Source organism: Harmonia axyridis, chromosome X, assembly GCF_914767665.1.
Source record: "Harmonia axyridis chromosome X, icHarAxyr1.1, whole genome shotgun sequence".
NCBI classification, from domain to species: Eukaryota; Metazoa; Arthropoda; class Insecta; order Coleoptera; family Coccinellidae; genus Harmonia; species Harmonia axyridis.
In genome coordinates, this window is record NC_059508.1 from 37,989,546 (window position 1) to 37,997,045 (window position 7,500).

The 7,500-nt window shown below is 42.3% G+C and overlaps 2 non-coding genes across 2 annotated transcripts in view; one reads left to right on the plus strand and one right to left on the minus strand.

The window, feature by feature from the left end:
* Positions 1-287, minus strand: part of LOC123687659 — a 1,906-nt gene extending 1,619 nt beyond the window's left edge. Inside the window, exon 1 of the ribosomal RNA XR_006749373.1 lies at positions 1-287. This exon is cut by the window's left edge and continues 1,619 nt beyond it. This is a non-coding gene — a ribosomal RNA (small subunit ribosomal RNA).
* Positions 288-3,922: 3,635 nt separating this feature from the next.
* LOC123688420 lies at positions 3,923-4,041 on the plus strand. The gene has a single exon (XR_006749942.1). It is a non-coding gene; the product is annotated as a 5S ribosomal RNA (ribosomal RNA).
* Positions 4,042-7,500: the final 3,459 nt, after the last annotated feature.

Consider the following 7,500-nt stretch of genomic DNA (forward strand, 5'->3'; position numbering starts at 1 on the left):
TCAGCTTAAAGTTATTCAGAGTCACCAAATTGTACGATGACGAGCGAACCCGCCACCTATTGGTTTTGATCTAATAAAAGCGCTCCTTCCGTTCCCGGTCGGAGCTCTATTTGCATGTATTAGCTCTAGAATTACCACAGTTATCCAAGTAAATGTGGGTACGATCTAAGGAACCATAACTGATTTAATGAGCCTTTCGCGGTTTCACCTTAATTTGGCTTGTACTGAGACATGCATGGCTTAATCTTTGAGACAAGCATATGACTACTGGCAGGATCAACCAGGGAACTGCGTGCTTATACGATCGGTCCACGAGATTGCCGGTATGGCCAAACCCGTTCGCCTCTCGTCATGTGGCACTAGCCATGTCGATTGACTTCGACTAGCGCCGCACATCAGTAAGTGCAAGTCCTCGACGAAACGACGTAACAGCCCCCAGTCAGCATGAGACTCAAGCTATATATACATCATCATCATCTCGGACAAAACACCGATCAAAAATGAGAAAGTTTCTAGAAACAATCCCTCGCCAAGGCGTCCATATATAATACGAACCCCCGGCTATCAACTAATTTCTTATACACATTCCATCTCGACCCTTCGCTATACATGTGAATATAACGACACGGTGATTCGAGATTCAACAATATTTGTCGCTCGGAACGAATTGAGTGGTTGCAAATTTTTTGTGAACATAACCCGCAACGGGCAGAGGATCACGATTTTAAGGTTGGTCGCTTAAAGGCCATTCGACTACAAAGAGACGAAGCGGACCGCGACCTCGCTGCATGAGGTTGACGAAAGCGACCCAAGATGCGAAAGCCGAAACCAACACACCTTGCCAGTACCCAAACGCCGAGGTCGGATTCGGGTCTACCACTTACCAACTGAATATCATCCTAAAAAGAACTCCAAACAGTCTAGGACAGGACCCATTCTCCACCCCTTCTATATATGTCAGGAGAACCCCGGATTCCCCTCCAGACACGATTTAGCAAACTTTTCCCGATCGATCCGACCCACCGAGGCCGTTTCGACCGTTCGCCGCGCCTACTAGAGCTGATTTCTTCGGACTCCGATCAGAAAATCCGCCGATGCATGTCGTTAACACCTAGTCCGCCTCGTCCGATCGATCGAGGCCGTTTCGACCGTTCGCCGCGCCTACTAGAGCTGATTTCTTCGGACTCCGATCAGAAAATCCGCCGATGCATGTCGTTAACACCTAGTCCGCCTCGTCCGATCGATCTAGGCCGTCTCGAACCACCCATCGCGCATCGAAAGTCGCATCTCTCGAACTCCGATCCGGAAATCGGCCGATGCATCACGTTAACTATTTCTTATATATCTAATATAATATACATGGAGACGGTAAGAATTCTTTTAATCGAAGATATACATATACTTCTCATCAATATCCAAAAGCTTATCGAAAAATAAATTACTCAACTTTTACGTGAAGAATCGTTCACCCAAACCTTATCCCCTATATATGTCAGGAGAACCCAAGGTTCCCCTCCAGACACGATTTAGCAAACTTTTCCCGATCGATCCGACCCACCGAGGCCGTCTCGACCGTCCGCTGCGCCTACTAGGGCCGATTTCTTCGGACTCCGATCAGAAAATATACCGATGCATGTCGTTAACACCTAGTCCGCCTCGTCCGATCTATCTAAACAGTCTCGACGCACCCAACACTCTTTCAAAGTCGGATTACTCGGACTCAATCTGAAAATGGACCGATGCATGACGTCAACACTTAGCCCGCCTCGTCTGATCTATCTAAGCCATCTCGACCCACCCAACACGCCTTCCAAGTCGGATCACTCGGACTTCGATCTGAAAATCTCCGGACTCATTTTTATGAATATCCCCAGTCAGTAAGAACGTTATTTCGCCAATATATACCAACAATAAACCATATTCCAATAGCTGAACCAAAAATATAATTCCCGATCCAAACGTTCTGCATCGCCCAACGCGACCACCTTCCCTATATATGTCAGGAGAGCACAGGGTTCCCCTCCAGACAACACTTACGCTCTATCCCCGACTCTCGGTCGATCGATAGGCCAGGTCAGCGGTGTCTGTTTCGGCCGAAGCTCGGACTTTGGTCAAAATGTTCCGATACAAAATTTGAACCAAGATAGATACAGATATGATTCCTTCTTAAATATACGTTGATTATCGAACAGAATATGGTAAATATTTTGCGATGACCGAGGATTTCATGAATTTTTTTTTTTTTTCGAAAAAATTTTCTATTATCGGAATTTCCTCAAATTTCATTTGGTTGCCTCCTAATGCTTATTAAAAATGATAACCAACAATCAGAATCATTATTTATCATTTATTTCAATTTTTATAATGAAAAACGTTCACGTCCTTTCGCGCCTCTCGATCGTCGTTTACGTGATGCATCGGTCAGCCCTAGTTTACGTGGTGCATCGGTAAGATCGAGTTCACGTTCTGCATCGGTCTGCCCGAGTTTACGTGGTGCATCGGTAAGATCGAGATTACGTGGTGCATCGGTAAGATCGAGTTCACGTTCTGCATCGGTCTGCCTGAGTTTACGTGGTGCATCGGTATGATCGAGTTTACGTTCTGCATCGGTGTGATCTAGTTTACGTTGTGCATCGGTAAGATCGAGATTACGTGAAGCATCGGTATGATCGAGTTTACGTTCTGCATCGGTCTGGACTCTGAGATATATTTTCGACGTGAAAATGTTCCGATACAACTTTTGAACCAGGATAGTTAGAGAGATGATTTTTTCTGGGATGTACGTTGATTGGGGAATGGATTGTGGAAAATAACTTGCCATGACCGAGGTGTTCTCGAATTTTTTTTTTTTTTCGAAAAATATTTTCTGATTTTGGATTTCACTCAAATTTGATTTCGTTGCCTTCTAATGTGTTCTAAAAGAGTAAATCAGTAATCAGAATCGAAAAATATTTTTCGGATTTTTTTTTTTTTGAAAAAAAATTTTCTGATTTTGGAATTTCCTCAAATTTGATTTGGTTGCCTTCTAATGTGTTTTTAAAGCGTAAATCAGTAATCAGAATCAATATTCATTGTCGACTTTAATTTTTATAAGGAAAAATGTTCACGTCCTTAAACGCCTCCCCATCATTAGCCCGAGTCCAAGTCGATGTCAGTCCCGAGCGGACGGTGTCAGATACTACCTATCGCCCCGGTCTGGACTTGGCGAGGTATTTCGACGTGAAATGTTCCGATACAACTTTTGAACCAGGATAGTTAGAGAGATGATTTCTTCTATGTTGTACGTTGATTGTGGAATGGATTGTGGGAAATAACTTGCCATGACCCAGGTGTTCTTGAATTTTTTTTTTTTTCGAAAAAAATTTTCTGATCTTGAAATTTCCTCAAATCTGATTGCGTTGCCTTCTAATGTGTACTAAAAGAGTAAATCAGTAATCAGAATCAATATTCATTGTCGACTTTAATTTTTATAAGGAAAAATGTTCACGTCCTTAAACGCCTCTCCATCGTTACCCCGACTCCAAGACGATGTTAGACCGGAGCGGACGGTGTCAAATGCGACCGATCTCCCCGGTCTGGACTTAGCGAGATATTCCGACGTGAAATGTTCCGATACAAAAATTTAACTGTGATAGTTAGAGAGATGGTTCCTTTTGTGATGTACGTTGATTGTGTAATAGAATATGGAAATAAACTTGAGATGACCGAGGTCTTCTGGGATTTTTTTTTTTTTTCGAAAAATATTTTTCGATTTCGGAAATCCCTCAAATTTCATTGAGATATGTCCTAATGTGTTCTTAAAACTTAAATCAACAATCAGAATTAATATCCAAAAGTTATTTCATTTTTTATAAGGAAAAACGTTCACGTCCTTTCCGCTCCCAAAAAGTGAGATATCATAGAAAATATCGCTATATTTGTTGTTTACGGCCATACCACGCTGAAATTGCCAGTTCTCGTCAGAACACTGAAGCCAAGCAGCGTCGGGCGCGGTTAGTACTTGGATGGGTGACCGCTTGGGAACACCGCGTGCTGTAAGCTTTTTTTTTACGTTCTGCATCGGTCTGCCGAGATAACGTGGTGCATCGGTATGATCGAGTTTACGTTCTGCATCGGTAAGATCGAGATTACGTGATGCATCGGTAAGATTGAGATTACGTGGTGCATCGGTAAGATCGAGTTTACGTGGTGCATCGGTAAGATCCAATTCACGTTCTGCATCGGTAAGATCCAGTTCACGTGGTGCATCGGTAAGATCGAGATTACGTGGTGCATCGGTAAGATCGAGTTTACGTGGTGCATCGGTAAGATCCAATTCACGTTCTGCATCGGTAAGATCCAGTTCACGTGGTGCATCGGTAAGATTGAGATTACGTGGTGCATCGGTAAGATCGAGTTTACGTGGTGCATCGGTAAGATCCAATTCACGTTCTGCATCGGTAAGATCCAGTTCACGTGGTGCATCGGTAAGATTGAGATTACGTGGTGCATCGGTAAGATCGAGTTTACGTGGTGCATCGGTAAGATCCAATTCACGTTCTGCATCGGTAAGATCCAGTTCACGTGGTGCATCGGTAAGATCGAGATTACGTGGTGCATCGGTAAGATCGAGTTTACGTGGTGCATCGGTAAGATCCAATTCACGTTCTGCATCGGTAAGATCCAGTTCACGTGGTGCATCGGTAAGATTGAGATTACGTGGTGCATCGGTAAGATCCAGTTCACGTGGTGCATCGGTAAGATGGAGATTACGTGGTGCATCGGTAAGATCGAGATTACGTGGTGCATCGGTAAGATCTACTTTACGTTCTGCATCGGTCTGCCCTTGTTTACGTGGTGCATCGGTAAGATCGAGATTACGTGAAGCATCGGTATGATCGAGTTTACGTTCTGCATCGGTCTGCCCGATATTACGTGGTGCATCGGTCTGCCCTAGTTTACGTGGTGCATCGGTTTGGACTTAGAGATATATTTTCGACGTGAAAATGTTCCGATACAACTTTTGAACCAGGATAGTTAGAGAGATGATTTTTTCTGGGATGTACGTGGATCGGGGAATGGATTGTGGGAAATAACTTGCCATGACCGAGGTGTCCTCGAATTTTTTTTTTTTTCGAAAAAAATTTTCTGATTGTGGAATTTTCTCAAATTTGATTTGGTTGCCTCCTAATGTGTTCTAAAAGAGTAAATCAGTAATCGGAATCGAAAAATATTTTTCGGATTTTTTTTTTTTTCGAAAAAAATTTTCTGATCGTGGAATTTCCTCAAATTCGATTTGGTTGCCTTCTAATGTGTTTTTAAAGCGTAAATCAGTAATCAGAATCAATATTCATTGTCGACTTTAATTTTTATAAGGAAAAATGTTCACGTCCTTAAACGCCTCCCCATCATCAGCCCGAGTCCAAGTCGATGTCAGTCCCGAGCGGACGGTGTCAGATACTACCTATCGCCGAGGTCTGGACTTGGCGAGATATTACGACGTGAAATGTTCCGATACAACTTTTGAACCAGGATAGTTAGAGAGATGATTTCTTCTATGTTGTACGTTGATTGTGGAATGAAATACGTAAAATAACTCGCCATGACCGAGGTGATTACGATTTTTTTTTTTTTTCGAAAAAAATTTTCTGATCGTGGAATTTTCTCAAATTTGATTTGGTTGCCTCCTTATATGTTCTAGTAGCGATAATCAACAATCAGAATCAAAATCCATGGTCGGGTTTGATTTTTATAAGGAAAAATGTTCACGTCCTTTTTTACAACCCCGACTCATTGACGATGTTAGAACCGAGCCGGCGGTGTCAGATACGACCGATCGCCCCGGTCCCGATCGTCATTTACGTTGTGCATCGGTCTGCCCGAGATTACGTGGTGCATCGGTATGATCGAGTTTACGTGGTGCATCGGTAAGATCCAATTCACGTTCTGCATCGGTAAGATCCAATTCACGTTCTGCATCGGTAAGATCCAGTTCACGTGGTGCATCGGTAAGATGGAGATTACGTGGTGCATCGGTAAGATCGAGATTACGTGGTGCATCGGTAAGATCTACTTTACGTTCTGCATCGGTCTGCCCTTGTTTACGTGGTGCATCGGTAAGATCGAGATTACGTGAAGCATCGGTATGATCGAGTTTACGTTCTGCATCGGTCTGCCCGATATTACGTGGTGCATCGGTCTGCCCTAGTTTACGTGGTGCATCGGTTTGGACTTAGAGATATATTTTCGACGTGAAAATGTTCCGATACAACTTTTGAACCAGGATAGTTAGAGAGATGATTTTTTCTGGGATGTACGTGGATCGGGGAATGGATTGTGGGAAATAACTTGCCATGACCGAGGTGTCCTCGAATTTTTTTTTTTTTCGAAAAAAATTTTCTGATTGTGGAATTTTCTCAAATTTGATTTGGTTGCCTCCTAATGTGTTCTAAAAGAGTAAATCAGTAATCGGAATCGAAAAATATTTTTCGGATTTTTTTTTTTTTCGAAAAAAATTTTCTGATCGTGGAATTTCCTCAAATTCGATTTGGTTGCCTTCTAATGTGTTTTTAAAGCGTAAATCAGTAATCAGAATCAATATTCATTGTCGACTTTAATTTTTATAAGGAAAAATGTTCACGTCCTTAAACGCCTCCCCATCATCAGCCCGAGTCCAAGTCGATGTCAGTCCCGAGCGGACGGTGTCAGATACTACCTATCGCCGAGGTCTGGACTTGGCGAGATATTACGACGTGAAATGTTCCGATACAACTTTTGAACCAGGATAGTTAGAGAGATGATTTCTTCTATGTTGTACGTTGATTGTGGAATGAAATACGGAAAATAACTCGCCATGACCGAGGTGATTACGATTTTTTTTTTTTTTCGAAAAAAATTTTCTGATCGTGGAATTTTCTCAAATTTGATTTGGTTGCCTCCTTATATGTTCTAGTAGCGATAATCAACAATCAGAATCAAAATCCATGGTCGGGTTTGATTTTTATAAGGAAAAATGTTCACGTCCTTTTTTACAACCCCGACTCATTGACGATGTTAGAACCGAGCCGGCGGTGTCAGATACGACCGATCGCCCCGGTCCCGATCGTCATTTACGTTGTGCATCGGTCTGCCCGAGATTACGTGGTGCATCGGTCTGGACTTAGAGATATATTTTCGACGTGAAAATGTTCCGATACAACTTTTGAACTAGGATAGTTAGAGAGATGATTTTTTCTGGGATGTACGTTGATTGGGGAATGGATTGTGGGAAATAACTTGCCATGACCGAGGTGTTCTCGAATTTTTTTTTTTTTTTCGAAAAAAATTTTCTGATTGTGGAATTTTCTCAAATTTGATTTGGTTGCCTCCTAATGTGTTCTAATAGCGATAATCAACAATCAGAATCAAAATCCATGGTCGGGTTTGATTTTTATAAGGAATAATGTTCACGTCCTTTTTCGCCTATGTTCTTTTTCGACGTGAAAAGTTCCGATACAACTTTTGAACCAGGATAGTTAGAGA